Source organism: Salvelinus namaycush, unplaced genomic scaffold (genome assembly GCF_016432855.1).
Source record: "Salvelinus namaycush isolate Seneca unplaced genomic scaffold, SaNama_1.0 Scaffold610, whole genome shotgun sequence".
Taxonomy (NCBI): Eukaryota; Metazoa; Chordata; class Actinopteri; order Salmoniformes; family Salmonidae; genus Salvelinus; species Salvelinus namaycush.
The window spans coordinates 93,100-112,272 of record NW_024061321.1 but is presented as its reverse complement, the minus strand read 5'-3'; the positions used below and the strand labels follow the sequence as shown (position 1 = coordinate 112,272).

General features: G+C 37.3%; 3 non-coding genes and 1 pseudogene across 3 annotated transcripts; all 4 read left to right on the top strand.

Annotated features, from left to right (window-relative positions):
* Positions 1 to 1,796: 1,796 nt before the first annotated feature.
* On the top strand, positions 1,797 to 1,961 carry LOC120042087. Its single transcript, XR_005476030.1, has one exon. It is a non-coding gene; the product is annotated as a U1 spliceosomal RNA (small nuclear RNA).
* Positions 1,962 to 16,215: 14,254 nt separating this feature from the next.
* On the top strand, positions 16,216 to 16,380 carry LOC120042088. The gene has a single exon (XR_005476031.1). It is a non-coding gene; the product is annotated as a U1 spliceosomal RNA (small nuclear RNA).
* Positions 16,381 to 17,047: 667 nt separating this feature from the next.
* On the top strand, positions 17,048 to 17,156 carry LOC120042081 (annotated as a pseudogene).
* A 720-nt stretch (positions 17,157 to 17,876) lies between these two features.
* LOC120042089 lies at positions 17,877 to 18,041 on the top strand. The gene has a single exon (XR_005476032.1). It is a non-coding gene; the product is annotated as a U1 spliceosomal RNA (small nuclear RNA).
* The last annotated feature ends 1,132 nt before the right edge of the window (positions 18,042 to 19,173 follow it).

Below are 19,173 nucleotides of genomic sequence, written 5' to 3'. Positions count from 1 at the left end.
ACAATGTGGTTGAAGTAGATGAAGAAATAAGTAAAACTACTGTGGAGAATATGTACAAGAAAATATTAGGATGTATTCCAGGGGAGTGGGTGATTTTAATAAACAAAGAAGTGGTCAAAAGATCTAGGGCTTTACCGGTTTTATATTATGAAAGTAATGGGGAGAAACATGATTTATCAGGGCTAAAAGTTAAAATGGTTTATAGAAAATGTATTTTAAAAGAGATAAAAAGTCCTGCTGCGGAGAAAGTGTGGTCTAGGGTGTTTCCAAACATGGATGTAAAATCAATATGGAAGAATGTAAATGTAAAATATAATTTTATAGAATGTGAAGACAATGATTTTAAATTGAAACATAATAGGATTTTTACAAATGTGGTTTTGCATCAAATAAATAGGGATATTAAAAGAGAATGTGATATTTGTGGTACGGGGGTGGAAAATTTGATGCACTTTTTTATTGAATGTAGTAGGTTGAAAGATTTTCACGAGTTTTTAAAAGGACTTTTAGTAAAACATTGGGGAGAAGAGATTTTTACTGGGGTGGAGTGGAGGAGGTTGTTTCTTTTTGGTTTATATGGGAAAAGTAAAGTTTTAAATATTAATTTGGTGAATTTTGTAATAAGTCATGCTAGATATGCGTTAAGATTAAGAAGGAATTTAGGTCATTATGAAGGGAAAATTGTGAGTGTGGAAGGTTTTTTTAGGAGCATATTAGAGAGAGATATAGAGATAATATATAGATACGGTGGATGAAATTTTGAAAAATTGTTTGTGTGGGGGAGTACTCTTATTGAAATTCTGTCAAATGGGAAACTTGTATTTCATTATTAAGTGGATTTAGTGGATGATTGTGTTTTTTAATAGGTTTTATTTTATTTATTTTTTATTTTTTTATTTTGTAAAAGGATGAATTGTTCATCCTTTTTTATTATTGATTGAATGTTGTAAATATTATGTGTTTTTTCATAATAAAAGATTTAAAAAAAAAATACACCCGATCTCGTCTGATCTCGGAAGCTAAGCAGGGTCGGGCCTGGTTAGTACTTGGATGGGAGACTGCCTGGGAATACCAGGTGCTGTAAGCATTTTGTCCACTAGGGTGTGCTCTGGCATTATTTCATCAGCAACACTGCCTTGTAGTAAGCATTTGATGCTGAATTGACTAAATGCCGCTTCTATGGGCTAGTCTCCCCTGCCCTTTTAATACGATCAAAGTTCCTTGTGTTGTCAGGGAGCAACTGCCTTTTATGCATAAGACAAATAAGAATATTGTTACTGAATGCAGCTTGTGTGTGCTTTGTGCTCCCTCGCCCTGTTCAAATGATCAAAGGAAATAATGCTGGTGAGGAGTGGAACTGGACTGGTGTCTGTGTTTTCCATGGTGGAATTACAACCCTTCTTTTACGGCGTAAATCAAAAGTACAAGAGAATGTGAGATGTTATCGATAATAAATCAATTGCTTTCATGCATTTGTCTGTGTGTGTGTGTGTGTGTGTGTCTGAATGTGATTTTATTTCGTCATATCGCATACATTTGTGATATCAGACAGGTTAAGATATTAAAAAGTCATTGGTGATTTTTCTACAGTGTTGCATGATGGGAATCTAGTGGTTCACTGATATAATCTAGTAAACAAAATGAACTACTTTTTCACCACTCTGTCTGCAAGTGCATTCCTAAACGGCATTTAACGCAGGTCGATGTGATGTGATATTATCGGAACACAAAGTGGTTACCATTAGCCGAAAATGTTGGCACTGGAGACACTTGCCCTCCACCGATGAGTATAACTCATACTTACCTGGTAAGGGAGATACCGTGATCAAGAAAGGTGGTTCACCCAAGGCGAGGCTTAGCCATTGCACGCCAGCTATGCTGACCCCTGTGAATTTCCCGAATGTGGAAATCTCGATTGCATAATTTATGGTAGTGGGGGACTGCGTCCGCGCTCTCCCCTGATGTCTTGTTTAATGACAAACTGTTGCTTGGCGGCAAGCTTGAGGATGACTTGAGTCAATTGCCCGTGCTTATGGAGATCTTTGAAGTCAGTTGTGAAAGACACTTTGTGGACCAATTGAAAGGTAGAAACATTTGTTTGTAGCCAAACATTGTTGACATTTTGTGGAAACATCATGTTGCGAAATGCAGCATGGTATTTATGCCACGCTGGTACTTCAATCAAGAGATAGTTGAGAAGCCGCTCTAACCCCCATGGTCATGATGTGTCATACGCCCATGCGCTTACAATATGAAATTGTCCATACATGCGCTCCTCCTTGGCACAGAACAATGCAATAGGTTTTCAACATTCAGAGATTTTGTGTATTTATTCTGGCTAGTAGGATAGCTGCATGGGAAACTGTTGCTAATGATGTATTTGTCAGAAGTCATTGTATTTGTCCGTTTTTTCCCACAAGGCTGAAATATGTGCCCTCGCTTTGAAATGTTAGCAAGGTTGGTTTGTATTTCATCCAACTATCTGTGCTAAAAAGTGATGGCGACAGTATATGTAATTTCTTCCACTTACTGAGTGACCCAAAGTTCAGGCTGCTTATCTAATTGGTGAAAATGTCTGTTTATCAGACTCACTTTGACTTTATATGGTGTACAAAGAGTTAGTCATTTGCTTACGGCCATACCAGCCTGAATACGCCTTTCCTGATTGGAGAAGTGACGACAGGTGCGAGTGTCTGAGCTGTGAGTGAGTGTTTGCTGGAGAGTGTTTGCTCGAGAGCTATTTTTGTTAATTAATTGGATTTCGCAATATAATTAATTTTTTTCTTCAGTTGAATAGTTTTAAGTTTGGTTAGTCTTCCCCCTTGCAGTTTTGCTGCTTGGGGGAGAGTTTTTTTGGATTCATTTTTTACTATGACGGACAACATGGAAAAGACAAACGGAATGGACAAAGACAACGAAAAGGCGCAACGGAAGAAAAATGAAGATAAAGAAGGAATGAAATATGGCAAAGAATACACGGTGGCAATTGAGTTGGAAGGAGAAGACAAAGTGACGACAATGGAACTACTACGAGCAATTAAGGAGGTGTGTGGAGAGGTGGTGGGATGCCGAATGAAAGGAGAAAAGAAGTATGAAGTTACGATGAGAAACGAAAAAGGAAAAGAACGTTTAATGGATGGAATACGGATAAAGGACACCAGGATTCTGGCGAGAGATATTAATGTGAAGGAATTGGTGGTGTCTTTTATGAATCTCCCAGTATACGTAGAAGATGGTGTGATACTGGGCAAGCTGAGTAGCTGGGGAGTGGCGGCCGTCTCGGAGATAAGGAGGAGAGTTTGGCCAGGAACGGAGGTGGTTGACGGGACACGTTTTTGCAAAGTCAAGTTCACAGAAAAAGTGACATCATTGCCTTACTCTACAAGAATTGAGACGTTGGAGGGAGCAGAATATTTTAGGGTCATTCATGACAAACAGGTCAGAGTGTGTCGTTTGTGTATTCAACCCGGGCACATAGTTAAAGACTGCCCGGAATTTAAGTGTTTCAAGTGTGGCAATCAAGGACACTACGCGAGAGAATGTGTCGGAGAGAAGGAAAGGAATTTTTGTGGTGGATGCAGAAAGAGATTGGCGGAGTGCAACTGTGGAGAGGTTAGGGTTGAAGAGGGGAGTAAAACACTATTCGAGGAAGAAGTTGTCTTGTCGAAAGAAGGAGAAGAAGATGGAGGAGAGGACGTGGCAGAAGGTGGAGAGACGGAGGAAGGAAGAAGGGAGAAGGACCAGAAGATGAATGAAATTGGGAGCAGTATGGACGCAGAAATAAGAAGAGGGAGTTTTCAGGAGGAGGGGGGGAGTAGACTGGGGGGAAGCACGGGGGACTCACAGGTTTTGGGGGAAAGCACAGCACTAACAAGTACCACGGGGGGTGAAGAAATGGAGGGGGTTGGGGATTTGATGACAATAACAGAAACGGAGATGAACACGGGGAGCACAACGACGACAATACCAGAGAGGGAGATGAGCACGGGGAGCACAACGGAAGTGGATGTCAAGAGTGTGAGTTGGATGGATAACATGGACTTGGAGGAGATATCGGATACGGATGATGGGGAAAAGATTGAAAGAACGAGGGAAGGATACAGGAAGAGGAAAGCGGCGGGAAAAGGAGGAGAGAAAGGGTGGAAGAGGAAAGAAACTGGATAACAGGTAGAGGATAATGAAATTATATTTTTTTATTTTTTTATTTATTAGAATGGTCAATATAATGTCAATAAATGCAAATGGTTTGCGAACAATGGGAAAATTTAATAGAATAGTACAAATGAAGAATTCAGATATTTTATGTATTCAAGAGACGCACTGGGATAATGTATGTGTTTTAGAAGTAAAAAAAATATGGAGGGATTTTATTTATGGAAACAATGGCAGAGGGAATTCAAGTGGGGTTGCAATTTTATTAAGGAAGGATGTAGTAGAAAATGTGAAGAAGATATATAATGATAATAATGGGAGGATTTTAATTTTGGACTTTGAATATATGAATAGGGTTTTTAGGATTATAAATATTTATGCGCCGAATAATGAGATAGAGCGGAGGGATTTATTTTTAGAATTAGGGAAATGGTGCTGTATTTTAGTTGGGGATTTTAATGTTAAAATGAATAGATTAGATATGACAAGGGGAGCTATTTTTAGAAGTGACGTATCTAGGGGGGTTTTAAGGAAGATTATGTTTGAAAATAATTTGATTGATATATGGAGGGATGAGAATCCGAACAAGAGAGAATTTTCTAGAAGGCAGGTGGTTTTAGGGGAGTTGAAACAGACACGGATAGATCTGGTTTTAGTAAATGAAGGGTTAAGGAATTTTATGAAGGATATTAAGTATATTTTTACAACTTTTAGTGATCATGCTGGGTTAACATTTTCGGTGGGGTTAGATAGGGAGGGGAAAGGGGGGGGAGTGTGGTGTTGAATGCAAGGTATCTAGGTGATGAGGAATATGGAATACAACTTAAATCTTTGATAGAACATGAAATGGAGGATAAGCAAAAAGGGAATGATAAGTGCCAGTGGTGGGAAAATGTTAAGAAAAAAATAAAATATTTTAGTATTAGATATGCAAGGAAGAAGAGGAGTAGGATGACAAGAGAAGAAAATTATTTAAGAGCAAAATTGAATGAAGAAATGAGGAAATGTGATATTGATCCTATTTATAATATTGAAAGATTTTTAGATTTAAAGGCACAATTGAGCAAATGTGAAATAGATAAATGTAAGGGGGCATCTATTAGAAGTAGGGCAAAGTATGTTTTAGAAGGGGAGAAATGTACGTCTTTTTTTCTTGGTTTAGAGAAAACTAAACAGACGAAATCATATATTAGTGAGATAGAAAATGTAAAGGGTGAAGTGGTAAATGATTATGTTGAGATATTAGAAACTGTACAGAATTTTTATAAGGATTTATTTAAGAAAGGGGAGGTGGATGAAGAGTGTGTAAAGGAGATTTTAGGTAGTGTGGATGTGCAAATTGGTGTTGAGGATAAGCAAATATGTGATAGGAAGATAACAGTGGATGAAGTGAAAGATGCAATTAAGGGATTACAAATAAATAAAAGTCCTGGAGTAGATGGACTAATTGCAGAGTTTTACAAAATGTATGAAAGTTTTTTAGCACCGATTTTAATGGAAGTGTATCAATATATGGAAGATAATAATAGTGTTTCAGACTCCATGGTGACAGGACTGATATCGGTTTTATATAAAAATAAGGGGAGCAAAATGAAATTAGAAAATTATAGGCCAATTAGTTTATTAAACTCAGATTATAAGATTTTAGCTAAGATATTGGCGAATAGGATGAAGATGGTTTTAAATGATATTATAGCACCTACACAAAATTATAGTGTGCCTGGAAGAGACATAGCTGATACCATCATTACACTTAGAGATGTGATAAATAAAATGAATAGCGATAAGAGAGGGGGAATTGTTTTAAGTATAGATTTTAATAAAGCTTTTGACAGGGTGGAACATGATTTTATGTTTAGGGTACTGGAAAAATATGGGTTTGGTAATAGAATAATAGGATGGATAAAATTATTATATAAGAAGGCAAAAAGTAGGGTGAAATGTAATGGGGTTTTAACCGATTCTTTTATTCTTGAGAGATCTGTGAGACAGGGGTGCCCTTTATCAGCATTATTGTTTGTTTTATCGGTAGAACCTTTAGCAGCATTTCTTAAAAGAGATAATCTTATAAATTGTGTAGAGACTCCGCAAGGAGGTTTTAGTTTAATTCATCAATATGCAGATGATACCACAATAACAGTTAGAGATGAGGAAAGTGTTAAAAGGGTGATGGAGTGTTTTAAAGTATATGAGAAAGCCTCAGGAGCAAAAGTGAATATGGAGAAGTCAGTAATAATGTATGTTGGGAAGATTAATGAGGAGATTTTTCCTTTTAAAATGGTAAATGATTATTTTAAGGTGTTAGGTGTGTTTTTAGGGGTGAAGGAACAGGAAGCTAGGGATATGACATGGAGTGGAGTTATAAACAAAGTTAGGAAGGTGGTAAATATGTGGAGGGGGAGGTCTTTGAAATTAAAAGGGAAAGTAATTGTCATAAATTCATTGTTGATGTCAATTTTTATTTATGTAATGAATGTTTTGGATATGCCAGAATGGGTTTTATCTGAAATGAATAAAATTGTAGTTGATTTTTTATGGGAAGGGAAGGGGGTGAAAATAGCTTTTAAAACTTTGTTTGCAGGCTATGAGGAGGGGGGTTTGAAGTTGGTGGATTTAAATGTGAGGAAAACAGCAATTAGAGTCAAAATGGTACGTAAATATTTATATGGTGAATTAGATTATGGATGGAAAATATTTTTTAAGGAGTATTTGCAGGAGGTTGGGAGGATGGGCGACAATGGTTTATTGATGTGTATGAAAAAGGAAATGTTAGGTAATATACCTTTGTTTTATAGAGAAGTGTTTGAGGCTTGGGGGGAGTTTTTACCAAATATTTATTATGAGTGTACCATTTTAGACAATATTTTAAATCAGCCAATTTTTTTAAATCCCAAGATACAGTATAATAATAAGATGTTGTTTTGTAAATATTTTATGAGGGCTGGGATGAGACAGATTGGGGAGATCTTATATGAGGTCATTCCGGGGTTCCTTCCATGTCAGGCAATATTTGATAATGTGGTTGAAGAAAATGATGAAATAAGTAGAACTACTGTAGAGAACATGTATAAGAGAATATTAGGATGTCTTCCTAGTGAGTGGGGTGTTTTAATAAATAAAGAGGTGGCTACAAGAGCTAGGGGTTTACCGGTTTTATATTATGAAAGTAATGGGAAGAAGTATGATTTGTCAGGTTTGAAAGTTAAAAAGGTTTATGAAAAATGTATTTTAAGAGAGATAAAAACTCCTGCTTCGGAAAAAGTGTGGTCTAGGGTGTTTGCAAATATAGATGTGAAATCAATATGGAAGAATGTAAATGTAAAATATAATTCTATAGAATGTGAAGACAATGATTTTAAATTGAAACATAATAGGATTTTTACGAACGTGGTTTTACATCAAATAAATAGAGATATTAAAAGAGAATGTGATATTTGTGGTACGGGGGTGGAAAATTTTATGCACTTTTTTGTTGAATGTAGTAGATTAGAAGAGTTTCATAAGTTTTAAAGGGGATTTTAGTACAACAGTGGGGAGAAGAGATTGTTGCTGGGGTTGAGTGGAGGAGCTTGTTTCTTTTTGGTTTAACTTCTTATGGCTGCAAGGCAAAGTGTTGAGTAGCCAGTGAAATCGTGCCCATTTCAAACGGCCTCCTACTCAAATCTTGCTCGTACAATATGAATATTATTATTCTTTTTGGATAGAAAACACTTTCTAGTTTCTAAAACAGTTGGAATTATTTCTCTGAGTGAAACACAAGTCCTTCTGCAGCACTTTTCCTGACCAGGAAGTGAAATGTCAGAAATCTATGCTCTTTTCAATCTGATGCCTATATATGGTCTTAACACCTAGGAGTCTGCTGACAGTCTATACGCCTTCCTATTGGTGTAAAGAGGATGTCAGAGAAGAAATTTTTTTGCTCCTCTTGGTCTGTGGTGGAAAAAAACCTATTTCTTTGACCTGAGCGCCCACTTCCGGTATTCTGAAGGAAGTGGGATGGACTTCTGTTTTGCCTTCCTAACGAACGGCTAACGTCTCCGGCTCGATTTTTTTTGGATATATGTGACCATATCATCGTAATGTATGTTTTTTCAATATAGTTTAATCAGATTATTGAAACTTTATTCGGGAGTTTTGCCGTGTTCCGTCGTATGACTGTGTTTACGTTGGACCACGGCTACTGGAAATGCTAAATGAACAGGGATATTTCTCATTCTGAAACGAAACAACGACTCATCTGGACAGAGGACGCCTGTTTCAACATTCTGATGAAAGATCAGCCAAAGTAAGACTCATTTTATGATGTTATTTCATATATCTGTCGTGCATGTGAACGGGTCGTGGGCGCCCAAATGTGTGTCTCTATTGTGGCTACGCTAATATAGCGATACATTTTGTTTTCGCTGTAAAACATTTAATAAATCGGAAATATTGTTTGGAATCACAAGTTGCCTATCTTTCAATTGCTGCAAACTATATATTTTTCGGAAATGTTTTATGATGAGTAATAAGCTATTTGACGTTGGTGTCTGTTGGTGTCTGTAAATATTATGGCTGCTTTCGGTGCACTTTCTGATTTGTAGCTGAAATGTAAAATATGATTTATACCTGAAATATGCACATTTTTCGAAAAAAAATATGCTATACAATAAATATGTTATCAGACTGTCATCTGATGAATTTGTTTCTTGGTTAGTGGCTATTTATATCTTTATTTGGTCGAATTTGTGATAGCACCTGATGGAGTAAGAAACTGATGGAGTTAGAAAAGTGGTGTCATTTGCTAACGTGGTTAGCTAATAGATGTACATATTTTGTCTTCCCTGTAAAACATTTTAAAAATCGGACATGTTGGTTTGAATCACAAGAAGTTTATCTTTCATCTGGTGTCTTGGACTTGTTAATGTGTGAAAGTTAAATATTTTTAAAAACTAGCTTTTGAATTTCGCGCCCTGCACTTTGAGCTGGATGTTGTCATATTGTGGGCGGTGTCGGGCTTGCAGCCCAAACAGGTTAACTGGGAAAAGCAAAGTTTTTAATTTTAATTTGATGAATTTTGTTCTTAGTCATGCCAGATACGCTGTAAGACTAAGAAGGAATTTGGGACATTATGAAGGGAAAATTGTGAGTGTAGAGGTTTTATTTAGAAGTATTTTAGAGAAAGATATAGAAGTAATATATAAATATGCTGGATGTAATTTTGAAAAATTGTTTGTGTGGGGGAGCACTTTTATTGAAATTGAGTCGAATGGAAAACTTGTTATAATTATTATTTGGTTTTGGTGGATGATTGTGTTTTTAATAGGTTTTATTTTATTATTATTTTTTTTTTTGATTTTGTAAAAGGATGAATTGTTCAACCTTTTTTATTATTGATTGAATGTTGTAAATATTATGTGTTTTTTCATAATAAAAGATAAAAAATAAAAAAATACTCCCAATCTCGTCTGATCTTGGAAGCTAAGCAGGGTCGGGCCTGGTTAGTACTTGGATGGGAGACCACCTGGGAATACCAGGGGCTGTAAGCATTTTGTCCACTAGGGTGTGCTCTTGCATTATTTCATCAGCAACATTGCCTTGTGGTAAGCAATGTATAAAGTACATGTAATATCTTCCACTTTTTGAGTGACCCAAAGTTCAAGCTGCTTATCTAATTGGTGAAAATGCAATGTCTGTTTATCAGACTCACTTTGACTTTATATGGTGTACCAGGAGTAGCTTCTTCGCTTACGGCCATACCAGCCTGAATACGCCTTTCCTGATTGGAGAAGTGACGACAGGTGCGAGTGTCTGAGCTGTGAGTGAGTGTTTGCTGGAGAGTGTTTGCTCGAGAGCTATTTTTGTTAATTAATTGGATTTCGCAATATAATTTATTTTTTTCTTCAGTTGAATAGTTTTAAGTTTGGTTAGTCTTCCCCCTTGCAGTTTTGCTGCTTGGGGGAGAGTTTTTTTGGATTCATTTTTTTTACTATGACGGACAACATGGAAAAGACAAACGGAATGGACAAAGACAACGAAAAGGCGCAACGGAAGAAAAATGAAGATAAAGAAGGAATGAAATATGGCAAAGAATACACGGTGGCAATTGAGTTGGAAGGAGAAGGCAAGGTGACGACAATGGAAATACTACGAGCAATTAAGGAGGTGTGTGGAGAGGTGGTGGGATGCCGAATGAAAGGGGAGAAGAAGTACGAAATTACGATGAGAAATGAAAAAGGAAAAGAACGTCTAATGGATGGATTACGAATAAAGGACACAAGGATTCTGGCGAGAGATATTAATGTGAAGGAATTGGTGGTGTCTTTTATGAATCTCCCAGTATACGTAGAAGATGGTGTGATACTGGGCAAGCTGAGTAGCTGGGGAGTGGCGGCCGTCTCGGAGATAAGGAGGAGAGTTTGGCCAGGAACGGAGGTGGTTGACGGGACACGTTTTTGCAAAGTCAAGTTCACAGAAAAAGTGACATCATTGCCTTACTCTACAAGAATTGAGACGTTGGAGGGAGCAGAATATTTTAGGGTCATTCATGACAAACAGGTCAGAGTGTGTCGTTTGTGTATTCAACCCGGGCACATAGTTAAAGACTGCCCGGAATTTAAGTGTTTCAAGTGTGGCAATCAAGGACACTACGCGAGAGAATGTGTCGGAGAGAAGATTTTTTGTGGTGGATGCAGAAAGAGATTGGCGGAGTGCAACTGTGGAGAGGTTAGGGTTGAAGAGGGGAGTAAAACACTATTCGAGGAAGAAGGTGTATTGTCGAAAGAAGGAGAAGAAGATGGAGGAGAGGACGTGGCAGAAGGTGGAGAGACGGAGGAAGGAAGAAGGGAGAAGGACCAGAAGATGAATGAAATTGGGAGCAGTATGGACGCAGAAATAAGAAGAGGGAGTTTTCAGGAGGAGGGGGGGAGTAGACTGGGGGGAAGCACGGGGGACTCACAGGTTTTGGGGGAAAGCACAGCACTAACAAGTACCACGGGGGGTGAAGAAATGGAGGGGGTTGGGGATTTGATGACAATAACAGAAACGGAGATGAACACGGGGAGCACAACGACGACAATACCAGAGACGGAGATGAGCACGGGGAGCACAACGGAAGTGGATGTCAAGAGTGTGAGTTGGATGGATAACATGGACTTGGAGGAGATATCGGATACGGATGATGGGGAAAAGATTGAAAGAACGAGGGAAGGATACAGGAAGAGGAAAGCGGCGGGAAAAGGAGGAGAGAAAGGGTGGAAGAGGAAAGAAACTGGATAACAGGTAGAGGATAATGAAATTATATTTTTTTATTTTTTTATTTATTAGAATGGTCAATATAATGTCAATAAATGCAAATGGTTTGAGAACAATGGGAAAATTTAATAGAATAGTACAAATGAAGAATTCAGATATTTTATGTATTCAAGAGACGCACTGGGATAATGTATGTGTTTTAGAAGTAAAAAAAATATGGAGGGATTTTATTTATGGAAACAATGGCAGAGGGAATTCAAGTGGGGTTGCAATTTTATTAAGGAAGGATGTAGTAGAAAATGTGAAGAAGATATATAATGATAATAATGGGAGGATTTTAATTTTGGACTTTGAATATATGAATAGGGTTTTTAGGATTATAAATATTTATGCGCTGAATAATGAGATAGAGCGGAGGGATTTATTTTTAGAATTAGGGAAATGGTGCAAGGGTAACTGTATTTTAGTTGGGGATTTTAATGTTACAATGAATAGATTAGATATGACAAGGGGAGCTATTTTTAGAAGTGACGTATCTAGGGGGGTTTTAAGGAAGATTATGTTTGAAAATAATTTGATTGATATATGGAGGGATGAGAATCCGAACAAGAGAGAATTTTCTAGAAGGCAGGTGGTTTTAGGGGAGTTGAAACAGACACGGATAGATCTGGTTTTAGTAAATGAAGGGTTAAGGAATTTTATGAAGGATATTAAGTATATTTTTACAACTTTTAGTGATCATGCTGGGTTAACATTTTCGGTGGGGTTAGATAGGGAGGGGAAAGGGGGGGGGAGTGTGGTGTATGAATGCAAGGTATCTAGGTGATGAGGAATATGGAATACAACTTAAATCTTTGATAGAACATGAAATGGAGGATAAGCAAAAAGGGAATGATAAGTGCCAGTGGTGGGAAAATGTTAAGAAAAAAATAAAAGATTTTAGTATTAGATATGCAAGGAAGAAGAGGAGTAGGATGACAAGAAAAGAAAATTATTTAAGAGCAAAATTGAATGAAGAAATGAGGATATGTGATATTGATCCTATTTATAATATTGAAAGGTTTTTAGATTTAAAGGCACAATTGAGCAAATGTGAAATAGATAAATGTAAGGGGGCATCTATTAGAAGTAGGGCAAAGTATGTTTTAGAAGGGGAGAAATGTACGTCTTTTTTTCTTGGTTTAGAGAAAACTAAACAGACGAAATCATATATTAGTGAGATAGAAAATGTAAAGGGTGAAGTGGTAAATGATTATGTTGAGATATTAGAAACTGTACAGAATTTTTATAAGGATTTATTTAAGAAAGGGGAGGTGGATGAAGAGTGTGTAAAGGAGATTTTAGGTAGTGTGGATGTGCAAATTGGTGTTGAGGATAAGCAAATATGTGATAGGAAGATAAGTGGATGAAGTGAAAGATGCAATTAAGGGATTACAAATAAATAAAAGTCCTGGAGTAGATGGACTAATTGCAGAGTTTTATAAAATGTATGAAAGTTTTTTAGCACCGATTTTAATGGAAGTGTATCAATATATGGAAGATAATAATACTGTTTCAGACTCCATGGTGACAGGACTGATATCGGTTTTATATAAAAATAAGGGGAGCAAAATGAAATTAGAAAATTATAGGCCAATTAGTTTATTAAACTCAGATTATAAGATTTTAGCTAAGATATTGGCGAATAGGATGAAGATGGTTTTAAATGATATTATAGCACCTACACAAAATTATAGTGTGCCTGGAAGAGACATAGCTGATACCATCATTACACTTAGAGATGTGATAAATAAAATGAATAGCGATAAGAGAGGGGGAATTGTTTTAAGTATAGATTTTAATAAAGCTTTTGACAGGGTGGAACATGATTTTATGTTTAGGGTACTGGAAAAATATGGGTTTGGAAATAGAATAATAGGATGGATAAAATTATTATATAGAAAGGCAAAAAGTAGGGTAAAATGTAATGGGGTTTTAACAGATTCTTTTATTCTTGAGAGATCAGTGAGACAGGGGTGCCCTTTATCAGCATTATTGTTTGTTTTATCGGTAGAACCCTTAGCGGCATACCTTAAAAAAGATCATTTTATAAATTGTGTAGAGACTCCGCAAGGAGGTTTTAGTTTAATTCATCAATACGCAGACGATACCACAATAACAGTTAGAGATGAGGAAAGTGTTAAAAGGGTGATGGAGTGTTTTAAAGTATATGAGAAAGCCTCAGGAGCAAAAGTGAATATGGAGAAGTCAGTAATAATGTACGTTGGGAAGATTAATGAGGAGATTTTTCCTTTTAAAATGGTAAATGATTATTTTAAGGTGTTAGGTGTGTTTTTAGGGGTGAAGGTACAGGAAGCTAGGGATATGACATGGAGTGGAGTTATAAACAAAGTTAGGAAGGTGGTAAATATGTGGAGGGGGAGGTCTTTGAAATTAAAAGGGAAAGTAATTGTCATAAATTCATTGTTGATGTCAATTTTTATTTATGTAATGAATGTTTTGGATATGCCAGAATGGGTTTCATCTGAAATGAATAAAATTGTAGTTGATTTTTTATTCGACGGGAAGGGGGTGAAAATAGCTTTTAAAACTTTGATTGCAGGTTATGAGGAGGGGGGTTTGAAGTTGGTGGATTTAAATGTGAGGAAAACAGCAATTAGAGTCAAAATGGTACGTAAATATTTATATGGGGAATTAGATTATGGATGGAAAAGATTTTTTAAGGAGTATTTGCAGGAGGTTGGGAGGATGGGGGACAATGGTTTATTGATGTGTATAAAAAAGGAAATGTTAGGTAATATACCTTTGTTTTATAGAGAAGTGTTTGAGGCTTGGGGGGAGTTTTTACCAAAGATTTATTATGAGTGTACCATTTTAGACAATATTTTAAATCAGCCAATTTTTTTAAATCCCAAGATACAGTATAATAATAAGATGTTGTTTTGTAAATATTTTATGAGGGCTGGGATGAGACAGATTGGGGACATCTTATATGAGGTCATTCCGGAGTTCCTTCCATGTCAGGCAATATTTGATAATGTGGTTGAAGAAAATGATGAAATAAGTAGAACTACTGTGGAGAACATGTATAAGAGAATATTAGGATGTCTTCCTGGGGAGTGGGGTGTTTTAATAAATAAAGAGGTGGCTACAAGAGCTAGGGGTTTACCGGTTTTATATTATGAAAGTAATGGGAAGAAGTATGATTTGTCAGGTTTGAAAGTTAAAAAGGTTTATGAAAAATGTATTTTAAGAGAGATAAAAACTCCTGCTTCGGAAAAAGTGTGGTCTAGGGTGTTTGCAAATATAGATGTGAAATCAATATGGAAGAATGTAAATGTAAAATATAATTTTATAGAATGTGAAGACAATGATTTTAAATTGAAACATAATAGGATTTTTACGAACGTGGTTTTACATCAAATAAATAGAGATATTAAAAGAGAATGTGATATTTGTGATACGGGGGTGGAAAATTTTATGCACTTTTTTGTTGAATGTAGTAGATTAGAAGAGTTTCATAAGTTTTTAAAGGGGATTTTAGTACAACATTGGGGAGAAGAGATTGTTAATGGGGTTGAGTGGAGGAGGTTGTTTCTTTTTGGGTTAACTGGGAAAAGCAAAGTTTTTAATTTTAATTTGATGAATTTTGTTCTTAGTCATGCCAGATACGCTGTAAGACTAAGACGGAATTTGGGACATTATGAAGGGAAAATTGTGAGTGTGGAGGTTTTATTTAGAAGTATTTTAGAGAGAGATATAGAGATAATATATAGATACGGTGGAGGAAATTTTGAAAAATTGTTTTTGTGGGGGAGTACTCTTATTGAAATTCTGTCAAATGGGAAACTTGTATTTCATTATTAAGTGGATTTAGTGGATGATTGTGTTTTTTAATAGGTTTTATTTTTTATTTTTTTTTATTTTGTAAAAGGATGAATTGTTCATCCTTTTTTATTATTGATTGAATGTTGTAAATATTATGTGTTTTTTCATAATAAAAGATAAAAAAAAAAAAAAAAAAAATATGCCCGATCTCGTCTGATCTCGGAAGCTAAGCAGGGTCGGGCCTGGTTAGTACTTGGATGGGAGACTGCCTGGGAATACCAGGTGCTGTAAGCATTTTGTCCACTAGGGTGTGCTCTGGCATTATTTCATCAGCAACACTGCCTTGTAGTAAGCATTTGATGCTGAATTGACTAAATGCCGCTTCTATGGGCTAGTCTCCCCTGCCCTTTTAATACAATCAAAGTTCCTTGTGTTGTCAGGGAGCAACTGCCTTTTATGCATAAGACAAATAAGAATATTGTTACTGAATGCAGCTTGTGTGTGCTTTGTGCTCCCACGCCCTGTTCAAATGATCAAAGGAAATAATGCTGGTGAGGAGTGGAACTGGACTGGTGTCTGATGGCCCTATGTTTTCCATGGTGGAATTACAACCCTTCTTTTACGGCGTAAATCAAAAGTACAAGAGAATGTGAGATGTTATCGATAATAAATCAATTGCTTTCATGCATTTGTCTGTGTGTGTGTGTCTGAATGTGATTTTATTTCGTCATATCGCATACATTTGGGATATCAGACAGGTTAAGATATTAAAACGTCATTGGTGATTTTTCTACAGTGTTGCATGATGGGAATCTAGTGGTTCACTGATATAATCTAGTAAACAAAATGAACTACTTTTTCACCACTCTGTCTGCAAGTGCATTCCTAAACGGCATTTAACGCAGGTCGATGTGATGTGATATTATCGGAACACAAAGTGGTTACCATTAGCCGAAAATGTTGGCACTGGAGACACTTGCCCTCCACCGATGAGTAAAACTCATACTTACCTGGTAAGGGAGATACCGTGATCAAGAAAGGCGGTTCACACAGGGCGAGGCTTAGCCATTGCACGCCAGCTATGCTGACCCCTGTGAATTTCCCAAATGTGGAAATCTCGATTGCATAATTTATGGGAGTGGGGGACTGCGTCCGCGCTCTCCCCTGATGTCTTGTTTAATGACAAACCGTTGCTTGGCGGCAAGCTTGAGGATGACTTGAGTCAATTGCCCGTGCTTATGGAGATCTTTGAAATCAGTTGTGAAAGACACTTTGTGGACCAATTGAAAGGTAGAAACATTTGTTTGTAGCCAAACATTGTTGACATTTTGTGGAAACATCATGTTGCGAAATGCAGCATGGTATTTATGCCACGCTGGTACTTCAATCAAGAGATAGTTGAGAAGCCGCTCTAACCCCCATGGTCATGATGTGTCATACGCCCATGCGCTTACAATATGAAATTGTCCATACATGCGCTCCTCCTTGGCACAGAACAATGCAATAGGTTTTCAACATTCAGAGATTTTGTGTATTTATTCTGGCTAGTAGGATAGCTGCATGGGAAACTGTTGCTAATGATGTATTTGTCAGAAGTCATTGTATTTGTCCGTTTTTTCCCACAAGGCTGAAATATGTGCCCTCGCTTTGAAATGTTAGCAAGGTTGGTTTGTATTTCATCCAACTATCTGTGCTAAAAAGTGATGGCTACAGTATATGTAATTTCTTCCACTTACTGAGTGACCCAAAGTTCAGGCTGCTTATCTAATTGGTGAAAATGTCTGTTTATCAGACTCACTTTGACTTTATATGGTGTACCAAGAGTTAGTCATTTGCTTACGGCCATACCAGCCTGAATACGCCCAATCTCGGAATCTAAGCAGGGTAGGGCCTGGTTAGTATTTGGATGGGAGACTGCCTGGGAATACCAGGTGCTGTAAGCATTTTGTCCACTAGGGTGTGCTCTGACATTATTTCATCAGCAACACTGCCTTGTAGTAAGCATTTGATGCTGAATTGACTAAATGCCGCTTCTATGGGCTAGTCTCCCCTGCCCTTTTAATACAATCAAAGTTCCTTGTGTTGTCAGGGAGCAACTGCCTTTTATGCATAAGACAAATAAGAATATTGTTACTGAATGCATTTTGTGTGTGCTTTGTGCTCCCTCGCCCTGTTCAAATGATCAAAGGAAATAATGCTGGTGAGGAGTGGAACTGGACTGGTGTCTGATGGCCCTGTGTTTTCCATGGTGGAATTACAACCCTTCTTTTACGGCGTAAATCAAAAGTACAAGAGAATGTGAGATGTTATCGATAATAAATCAATTGCTTTCATGCATTTGTCTGTGTGTGTGTGTGTGTGTGTGTGTCTGAATGTGATTTTATTTCGTCATATCGCATACATTTGTGATATCAGACAGGTTAAGATATTAAAAAGTCATTGGTGATTTTTCTACAGTGTTGCATGATGGGAATCTAGTGGTTCACTGATATAATCTAGTAAACAAAATGAACTACTTTTTCACCACTCTGTCTGCAAGTGCATTCCTAAACGGCATTTAACGCAGGTCGATGTGATGTGATATTATCGGAACACAAAGTGGTTACCATTAGCCGAAAATGTTGGCACTGGAGACACTTGCCCTCCACCGATGAGTATAACTCATACTTACCTGGTAAGGGAGATACCGTGGTCAAGAAAGGCGGTTCACACAGGGCGAGGCTTAGCCATTGCACGCCAGCTATGCTGACCCCTGTGAATTTCCCAAATGTGGAAATCTCGATTGCATAATTTATGCTAGTGGGGGACTGCGTCCGCGCTCTCCCCTGATGTCTTGTTTAATGACAAACCGTTGCTTGGCGGCAAGCTTGAGGATGACTTGAGTCAATTGCCCGTGCTTATGGAGATCTTTGAAGTCAGTTGTGAAAGACACTTTGTGGACCAATTGAAAGGTAGAAACATTTGTTTGTAGCCAAACATTGTTGACATTTTGTGGAAACATCATGTTGCGAAATGCAGCATGGTATTTATGCCACGCTGGTACTTCAATCAAGAGATAGTTGAGAAGCCGCTCTAACCCCCATGGTCATGATGTGTCATACGCCCATGCGCTTACAATATGAAATTGTCCATACATGCGCTCCTCCTTGGCACAGAACAATGCAATAGGTTTTCAACATTCAGAGATTTTGTGTATTTATTCTGGCTAGTAGGATAGCTGCATGGGAAACTGTTGCTAATGATGTATTTGTCAGAAGTCATTGTATTTGTCCGTTTTTTCCCACAAGGCTGAAATATGTGCCCTCGCTTTGAAATGTTAGCAAGGTTGGTTTGTATTTCATCCAACTATCTGTGCTAAAAAGTGATGGCGACAGTATATGTAATTTCTTCCACTTACTGAGTGACCCAAAGTTCAGGCTGCTTATCTAATTGGTGAAAATGTCTGTTTATCAGACTCACTTTGACTTTATATGGTGTACCAAGAGTTAGTCATTTGCTTACGGCCATACCAGCCTGAATACGCCTTTCCTGATTGGAGAAGTGACGACAGGTGCGAGTGTCTGAGCTGAGTGAGTGTTTGCTGGAGAGTGTTTGCTCGAGAGCTATTTTTGTTAAGTATGTTGATTTCGCAATATAATTAATTTTTTTCTTCAGTTGAATAGTTTTAAGTTTGGTTAGTCTTCCCCCTTGCAGTTTTGCTGCTTGGGGGAGAGTTTTTTTGGATTCATTTTTTACTATGACGGACAACATGGAAAAGACAAACGGAATGGACAAAGACAACGAAAAGGCGCAACGGAAGAAAAATGAAGATAAAGAAGGAATGAAATATGGCAAAGAATACACGGTGGCAATTGAGTTGGAAGGAGAAGACAAAGTGACGACAATGGAACTACTACGAGCAATTAAGGAGGTGTGTGGAGAGGTGGTGGGATGCCGAATGAAAGGAGAAAAGAAGTATGA